The 9,711-nt window shown below is 43.2% G+C and overlaps 1 non-coding gene and 1 pseudogene across 1 annotated transcript; both read left to right on the forward strand.

Annotated features, from left to right (window-relative positions):
* The first annotated feature begins 1,207 nt into the window (after window positions 1-1,207).
* Window positions 1,208-1,388, forward strand: LOC128871079 (5.8S ribosomal RNA). Its single transcript, XR_008455711.1, has one exon. It is a non-coding gene; the product is annotated as a 5.8S ribosomal RNA (ribosomal RNA).
* Window positions 1,389-1,826: 438 nt separating this feature from the next.
* On the forward strand, window positions 1,827-4,606 carry LOC128871076 (large subunit ribosomal RNA; annotated as a pseudogene).
* The last annotated feature ends 5,105 nt before the right edge of the window (window positions 4,607-9,711 follow it).

Consider the following 9,711-nt stretch of genomic DNA (forward strand, 5'->3'; position numbering starts at 1 on the left):
TGGCCGTTCTTAGTTCGTGGAGTGATTTGTCTGGTTAATTCCGATAACGAACGAGACTCAAATATATTAAATAGATGCTTTCAGGATTATGATGTTGAAACTTATATAGCCTTCTTTCATGCGTACATCTTGAATGTACAAGTGTTTGAATGTGTTTATATAAGTGGAGTCGTACCTGTTGGTTTGTCCCATTATAAGGACACTAGCTTCTTAAATGGACAAATTGCGTCTAGCAGTAACGAGATTGAGCAATAACAGGTCTGTGATGCCCTTAGATGTCCTGGGCTGCACGCGCGCTACAATGAAAGTATCAACGTGTATTTCCTAGACCGAGAGGTCCGGGTAAACCGCTGAACCACTTTCATGCTTGGGATTGTGAACTGAAACTGTTCACATGAACTTGGAATTCCCAGTAAGTGCGAGTTATTAACTCGCATTGATTAAGTCCCTGCCCTTTGTACACACCGCCCGTCGCTACTACCGATTGAATTATTTAGTGAGGTCTCCGGACGTGATCACTGTGACGCCTCGTGTGTCACGGTTGTTTCGCAAAAGTTGACCGAACTTGATTATTTAGAGGAAGTAAAAGTCGTAACAAGGTTTCCGTAGGTGAACCTGCGGAAGGATCATTATTGTGTTCCATATCCGTAAGAAAAACAAACAATGCCAAAACAAATAAAAACAAAAACAAACAAAAGAAAAAAAAAAAAAAAAGAAAAAAAAGAAAAATTTATAATTATTTTGAATCCATATTCTTTTTATTCTTTTTCATTCAATTTGTTATCCATCAATTATATCATATTAAATATAATATGATGGTACATTTTGTAATGTTTTTTCTTATTTTTTCTTTTAAAAACCTTTAAACATGAAAATAGAAAGTTGTACTTATTATTCATTTGATTGAATGATAAGTTAATTTGTTCACAATAACAAAAGTGGTATATATTTATTATTATATTTATATATAAATAAAATGATTAAAAAAATACAAAATAATCAAACATAATAAATACCACCACTGTATTATTGTTGAACTAAGACATTCGCAACTTAATAAAAATGTTTAGAGTTAAATATATTTGATATATATTATTGAAAGAAAATCAATTTATATTTTATTATTATTATTATTTAATTTTACTCTTTCAATTAATATATGCAAAAAAAAATTGACATTTGTTATAAATAAAAATAAATAAAAAAATACTCTAAGCGGTGGATCACTTGGCTCATGGGTCGATGAAGAACGCAGCAAACTGTGCGTCATCGTGTGAACTGCAGGACACATGAACATCGACATTTTGAACGCATATCGCAGTCCATGCTGTTATGTACATTAAATTAAATTTTAAAGTACTGCTTGGACTACATATGGTTGAGGGTTGTAAGACTATGCTAAATAAGTTGCTTATTCTTTTATAAAAATAATTGAATTTAAGCAAATGTGTATATTATTGGATTTTAAATAATTCATAATATTAATAGCAAAAAAATAAAGATATATAATGAATTTTTTATTTATTAATATATTCTTAAAAAAAAAAAATCCTCTCAAATAAAATGAAATAAAAAAAATTTTGAATCTAAGTATTCTCTTTAAAAAATTTTCATATTATTTATATATATATAAAATATTAATTTATATATGTAATTAAAGGAGGAATGTCTAGCATAAAAATTAATTTTTTTTATTCTAGAATTGCCTCATTTTACATAATTATTATTTATAATATATATTTATATAAAAGGAAAAAAGAAAAATAGAGATGAAAAGATGATATAATTATTTATTAAATTGTGAGAAGATAAAAAATATTTTAAAACAACCTCAACTCATATGGGATTACCCCCTGAATTTAAGCATATTAATGAGGGGAGGAAAAGAAACTAACAAGGATTTTCTTAGTAGCGGCGAGCGAAAAGAAAATAGTTCAGCACTAAGTCACTTTGTCTATATGTCAAATGTGAGATGCAGTGTATGGAATATCTTAATATCTAGTATGAGAAATTAACGATTTAAGTCCTTCTTAAATGAGGCCATTTACCCATAGAGGGTGCCAGGCCCGTATAACGTTAATGATTACTAGAAAGATATTTCCAAAGAGTCGTGTTGCTTGATAGTGCAGCACTAAGTGGGTGGTAAACTCCATCTAAAACTAAATATAACCATGAGACCGATAGTAAACAAGTACCGTGAGGGAAAGTTGAAAAGAACTCTGAATAGAGAGTTAAATAGTACGTGAAACTGCTTAGAGGTTAAGCCCGATGAACCTGAATATCCATTATGAAAAATTCATCATTAAATAATTAAAAATAATGTGCATTTTTTTCATATAAGGACATTGTAATCTATTAACATAATAAAGTATTTATCAAAAGATCATTGGTGATATTAAGTTTATTTAAATTAATTTGCTTTTTAAGCATATTAACATAGAATAAATACTAATGATTTGATAAAGTGTTGATAGATTTTATTATATATAATGCTAAAATTCATTTTTTGAATTTTACAAAAAATTTAATATCTATGATATTAATATTTATTTGTATGCATTTATATGATTAACAATGCGAAAGATTCAGGATACCTTCGGGACCCGTCTTGAAACACGGACCAAGGAGTCTAACATATGTGCAAGTCATTGAGTTATATTAAACTTAATGGCATAATTAACTTATATTAACTTAAAAATATAATGGGATTAATTTTTAGTCTATTTTCTTAAATAGTCAATTAATTCAATCCCGGGGCGTTCCATATAGTTATGTATAATGATAATTTATTATTATTTATACCTCTAACTGGAGCGTACCTTGAGCATATATGCTGTGACCCGAAAGATGGTGAACTATACTTGATCAGGTTGAAGTCAGGGGAAACCCTGATGGAAGACCGAAACAGTTCTGACGTGCAAATCGATTGTCAGAATTGAGTATAGGGGCGAAAGACCAATCGAACCATCTAGTAGCTGGTTCCCTCCGAAGTTTCCCTCAGGATAGCTGGTGCATTTAAAAATTATATAAAATAATCTTATCTGGTAAAGCGAATGATTAGAGGCCTTAGGGTCGAAACGATTTTAACCTATTCTCAAACTTTAAATGGGTAAGAACCTCACCTTTCTTGATATGAAGGTTGAGGTTATGATATAATGTGCCCAGTGGGCCACTTTTGGTAAGCAGAACTGGCGCTGTGGGATGAACCAAACGTAATGTTACGGTGCCTAAATTAACAACTCATGCAGATACCATGAAAGGCGTTGGTTGCTTAAAACAGCAGGACGGTGGACATGGAAGTCGTAATCCGCTAAGGAGTGTGTAACAACTCACCTGCCGAAGCAACTAGCCCTTAAAATGGATGGCGCTTAAGTTGTATACCTATACATTACCGCTAAAGTAGATGATTTATAAAACAATTTCGATTGATTTATAAATTTTGAAACTTTAGTGAGTAGGAGGGTACAATAGTGTGCTTAGAAGTGTTTGGCGTAAGCCTGCATGGAGCCGCTATTGGTACAGATCTTGGTGGTAGTAGCAAATAATCGAATGAGACCTTGGAGGACTGAAGTGGAGAAGGGTTTCGTGTGAACAGTGGTTGATCACGAGTTAGTCGGTCCTAAGTTCAAGGCGAAAGCCGAAAATTTTCAAGTTTTTAATAAAAAAAAATATTAATAAAATTTATATATATATATTAAAAAATAATTAAATACTTGAATTATTTTGAACGAAAGGGAATACGGTTCCAATTCCGTAACCTGTTGAGTATCCGTTTGTTATTAAAAATGGGCCTTGTGCTCATCCTGGCAACAGGAACGACCATAAAGAAGCCGTCGAGAGATATCGGAAGAGTTTTCTTTTCTGTTTTATAGTCGTACTACCATGGAAGTCTTTCGAAGAGAGATATGGTAGATGGACTAGAAGAGCATGACATTTACTGTTGTGTCGATATTTTCTCCTCGGACCTTGAAAATTTATGGTGGGGTCACGCAAACTTCTCAACAGGCCGTACCAATATCCGCAGCTGGTCTCCAAGGTGAAGAGTCTCTAGTCGATAGAATAATGTAGGTAAGGGAAGTCGGCAAATTAGATCCGTAACTTCGGGATAAGGATTGGCTCTGAAGATTGAGATAGTCGGGCTTGATTGGGAAGCAATACCATGGTTTATGTACTCGTTCTGGGTAAATAGAGAATTACGATTCTTGTTCCCCGGATAGTAGTTACGTAGCCAATTGTGGAACTTTCTTGCTAAAATTTTTAAGGAATTATATCATTCGATATATATTCTTTTTAAATTATAACGATTATCAATTAACAATCAATTCAGAACTGGCACGGACTTGGGGAATCCGACTGTCTAATTAAAACAAAGCATTGTGATGGCCCTAACGGGTGTTGACACAATGTGATTTCTGCCCAGTGCTCTGAATGTCAAAGTGAAGAAATTCAAGTAAGCGCGGGTAAACGGCGGGAGTAACTATGACTCTCTTAAGGTAGCCAAATGCCTCGTCATCTAATTAGTGACGCGCATGAATGGATTAACGAGATTCCTACTGTCCCTATCTACTCCCCCCCAGCGGTGCAGGGGTTAGAATATGCCCGAGGTAAGGTATGCCTGTCGTAAAAGGCGACTAAAATCTAGGTTTGCCAGTGCCTGAGTAGTATGGATGCTCAACTGGCAGAGTCTTCGGGTTCGATGTCTTACCGGAGACCTTAACTCGGTACCACGGGGAACAGGAGCCCTCAGAGTTCGCTCTGACCTGTTCTATGGGAACGGCCCTTCGGGGAGGTTTTCGTGGTGGCTGTGGTTGAGACCTAAAGCGCGGGTAGAGCTTTAGCTCGATGTAGTGTTGCAATTAACCGGGTGTCGGGACCCAAAGAACGGCAGAGGTATGGGTAGGCCTCGAGCCCTACCAAGGTGGTCAGTGTGTCCATGCCACACTGCCAATCGGTATCCTTAAATGCTTCGGCATTTTTGGGGCGCTGATCAACGCATTGTATTGATACGTTGTGCTTTTGAGCACCGTGGGTTCAGGCTGTCGCCAGCAGATACTCACGTTAAAAACACCAGACGATGATGTCCCTATCTACTCATTCTCATTGTGATTGTTGAGCAGTGAAGACGTGTCGTGTCGCGAGCGCATACATTTTTGTCAATTTCGTTTTGTGCTATATCCGCGAGTATTACCGCGAATCGAGTGACGCTATAGTGTAGCTGTACATGAGCTGCATAGTGATTCCGAGAATGGTGTAAAGTGAGTGCCGTTGTGTGTTTCACCGGAATTTTGGTGACGCTACGATTAGCGTGGCTGTACAGTAGCTGTACGCTGTTAAGGGCAACTGTGTTAGTGAGTGCCATTGTGCGAATACGGGAAGTGTGCCCGTTATTCGAGTGACGCCAATTGTGCGCGTGGCTGTACATAGCTGTGAACTATTAGTGGTTTTGTGAGTGCCGTTAATTTTCGGCGTGGATATAGGGAGTGCGTCGATAGTTTGGCGTGCTGTTATATTGCTATCTTCGGCAGTGATAAAAGGGGTGTTATTTTTGTGCGTGGGTACAGTGCTGCGCCAAGGTTGAATACCTTGTGCAGGTGCCGTGTTCACAGCGTGCTGCGTTTGGCCTACGGTCGAGCCCGGCGTTAGCTTCATATTGGTCGACCCGTCCCTGTGCGGGGAACGGTGTTCTGTCCGGCAGGGCATTGGTGGTGGCCTTTGCCAGACCTTTGGCTGGTGGTGTGGGCTACGTCCTCGCGGTTGCTTTGGCTTGCCGTTAGGTGTGGTTGCTGTGTGCGTGCCTGTGCGGGACTCATCCCTGTCTTGCAGTACCTTACTGTCGCCCAAGAGTGACCTGTTTTTGTTGTTGCTTGGGAGCGATATACGGCGGATTCGTCAAGCTAGTTGGTGGGGCATTGGGCGATGCCCAAATTAAGCGATATGCGGAAGAGGGCGAATACCCCTCTTCCCATCGGTTCTGTTGTACCGTCGTCGGCGATGGACGAGACAACGTCGGGGGAGGAGGAGGTTATTTTGCGGTCCCCTCCCCGTATTAGGAAGAAGACCGCTGGAGGTGCAGCAGTTCCGGTAGTAAAGGCGAGTGACGAGGGGAAGGTAGCCCCTAAGTTACCTGAAGGTAAGTCGGGGGTAAGCGGAAGCGAGGGCGCTTCCGAGGGGGAGAAAAAGGGGGGGGTGAAAAAGGTGCGTAAATCAGGGGATAAATTAGGTCCAGCCGGGAAGCGCATGGAGAAAATCCGCAGGAATTTCGGTGCTTCCCTGGAAAATTCGGGAATAAAAATTGGGGGCGAATTTATGGGGCGCTTCAAGTCCATTGTGACGGCCTTTAGTGGAGCCGTCATAGATATGGACGACGTCCCGAAAAGTGTGGCAAAAGACCTCCTGGGATACTCCTTGGAGTTCGAGGAACTGTTTGTGGAAATGGTGACGGAAATAGCCCATCTTCGTGGGCGGTTAGAAGCCACGAAGATAACTAGGGAGGGAGCACCTCAGAGGACGGCTGGAGCTGCGCTGGCTGGTGCAGCGATGATGCCGGCACCTCAGGCGCCTGCGCCTGTGTTGCCGGCGTTGCCGGTGCCCAAGCCAGTTGAGACCTGGTCGGTCGTAGTGAGGGGTAAGACCCCCACTACGTCCAAAGAGGTGATCAAAAAAGTGGTAAAGGAGGTAGGGCCTTCCATGGGGGTAAGGGTGCACGAGGTGCGCCCGTTGAAGGATGGAGGTGCGATTATTCGCACCCCATCAGTTGCTGAGAGGGATAACTTGGTGAGAAATGCCAAGTTTTCCGAGGTGGGGCTCGATGTGAGCATACGTCGGAAGCTGGGACCTAGGGTTGTGGTCCAGGGGGTTCACACGGAGATCTCCCCTGATGAATTCATGGGAGAGTTGTTCCGTTTGAACCTCAAGGAGTTCAGCCCTGGGTCTCTTGAGAAGGACGTAAGGATGGTCAGCCGTCCTTGGAAGGTCAGCCCTGATGGGGTGACGAATGTTGTCCTTGAGGGCACGGACATGCTAATGTCCGCCCTCCTGGAAGCAGGTCGTTGCTACGTTAAGTGGTTTTCCTTCCGGGTACGGCCGGACCAACTGACGCCCGGCTGCTTCCGATGTATGGGATTCGATCACAGGGTGGCAGAATGCAGGGCCAAGAAGGATGTCTGCCGAAGGTGCGGGCAAGAAGGACACAGGAGTGCGGGTTGTGGCAATGCCCCGCATTGTCGCAACTGTGCGTTTAAGGGCAAGCCAGCCGGGCATTTGATGATGTCCACTGTCTGCCCGGTGTACTGTGCGATTGTTGCCCGTGCGCTCGTTAGGCATTAATGGTTAAGCTATATCAACTGAACTGTCAGGGGGCTTATGCCGTGATGTGTGAATTGGGGGCGTGTATGTTGGAGGGGGGCTGCGGCATTGCTTTGCTCCAGGAACCATACTCCACCAATGGGGTGGTGAGAGGTCTTCCTGGGGGCTTCAGGGTCTTTACGGACCTTGGAGTCAATGCCGCAGTAGCTGTGTGTGAGCCAAGCTACTCTTGTGTAGTAGTTGACTCATCACAGTGGGGAGTATGTGTGTGTGTCGAGGGGGAATTCGGCAGAATGAATGTCGTCAGCTTGTATTGCAAGTTTGACGAGCCTCTGGAGCCCTATTTAAGGTACATAGATGCGGTGCTACTACGTGAGAGTAGCATTCCTGCCATCGTGTGTCTGGATGCGAATGCTACTTCCCCGATGTGGTTCAGCAAGGTATCCAGGCATACTTCTGGATATCAGAGCCACGATCGGGGTGAGGCTATGAGCGAATGGCTTGTGGCGAATAGCCTCCTCGTTGCAAACGAACCAAGCGAGTGGTATACGTTTGAGGGTCCTAGAGGTGTGAGTGACATTGACGTGACGCTCATGAATGAGGCAGCAGCGAGTAGGTTCGAGTGTAAATGGAGCGTTAGGGGGGGTTGGGGAATTAGTGACCATAATTTAATACAAATTATGGTTACTCCCCGTACCCCGCAGTTAGAGGGGGGGAGTCCATTGAGGCGATGGCGTACCTCGTGTACTGACTGGAACCGATATGGACATACTGTTAGGGAAGCGGTATTGGGTATACCGCTTAGTGAGTTTGAGGAATTGGGGGTTGATGAGCAAATTGCTCGTCTATCTGAATGTGTCTGGGGAGTGAATGACTTAGTGTTTAGGAAAGCTAGGGCTGTGAGAATGAAAGGTGTGAAATGGTGGACGAGTGAGTTAAATTCAAAGAGGAGGTCTGTCCGACGCTTGAGGCGGTTGTTTCAACGCGGCAGGCGGACCAATTCGGAGAATCTGTCCCAGCTCAGGTATCAATTTAGTGTAGGAATGAAAGAATATAAGAAAATGTTGGTGAGAGTGAAAGAGGAAGAGTGGAGGAGATTTGTGGGGGATAATAGGGACGACCCTTGGGGACAGGTCCTTAGGATCTGTCGGGGCCGTCGAAATGAGATGGCTAGCTCTCTTCGCGTGGGTGACACTGTGTCAACAACGTGGAGAGAGTGCGCCAATGTTTTGTTAGGTGAGTTCTTTCCAAGGGCTGAGGTTCAGGTTCCTCCTGCACAAGAGGTGCCTGTTCCTCCACTAGACGTTGGGGAGTTGGGGTATGCGTTTGGCCTGGTCAGGTCTAAAAGGTCTCCAGGTTTAGATGGTTTGAACGGAGAGATGTGCAAATGCTTGTGGAAGTTCATTCCGGAATACTTGGAGGCCATTTATGATAAATGCATATGGGAGGGATATTTTCCACGTGAGTGGAAAGTTGCTAGGGTTGTTGTACTCTTGAAGTCGCCCGATAAGATCAGGAGTGATCCTCGATCTTATCGTGGTATCAGCCTCCTTCCGGTGCTTGGAAAAGTGCTGGAAAGGGTTATGGTTGAGCGGCTTCAGGAGCTAACTCGGGGTGTTAGGTCGGATAGGCAGTATGGGTTTAGGAAAGGACGTAGTGTAGAAGATGCGTGGATGTATGTTCAGAGTGTAGTTAGGGGAAACGTCAATAAATATGTCCTTGGCATGTTTATTGACTTTAAGGGGGCATTTGATTACTTGCGCTGGGATCGTGTGTTACAACGACTAGAGGAGCTTGGTTGTCCGGAAATTACTCTATGGCGGAGTTATTTTTCGGACAGAAAAGCATCTATGGTAGGTGTGGGCGGGAGTGTGGAGATTGGGGTGGTGCGAGGCTGTCCGCAGGGATCCATCTGTGGTCCCTTCATTTGGAACCTCATGATGGACTCCCTGCTTCGGCAGTTAGAGCCACTTTGTAAACACTGTGCGTATGCGGACGACCTTCTCATTTTGGTTGAGGGTCGTTCGCGTGAGGAACTGGAGCGAGTGGGGGGGCAGCTCCTTACATTGACCCACAATTGGGGGGTAGATGTGGGAGTGGATATATCAATGGACAAAACGGTGACAATGCTGCTTAAGGGCAGATTGTCCCCGAGTCGTCCACCGATTGTTCGTTTGAATGGGGTAGGGATTAGGTATGTGACGCAAGTCAAATACCTGGGGTTAACTATGAGTGAAAGGATGTGTTTTACTCCACACTTAGTGTTGTTGAGGGAGCGGCTGCAGGCAATTGTTGGGCAAGTGCGTCGCGTTGTCAGATTTGACTGGGGTCTTAGCCGACGCGCGGTTCGTACCGTATATCGGGGCCTATTTGTGGCCTGTGCCACTTATGGTGCCGCTATATGGT

The sequence above is a fragment of the Anastrepha ludens genome, unplaced genomic scaffold (assembly GCF_028408465.1).
Source record: "Anastrepha ludens isolate Willacy unplaced genomic scaffold, idAnaLude1.1 ptg000039c, whole genome shotgun sequence".
NCBI classification, from domain to species: Eukaryota; Metazoa; Arthropoda; class Insecta; order Diptera; family Tephritidae; genus Anastrepha; species Anastrepha ludens.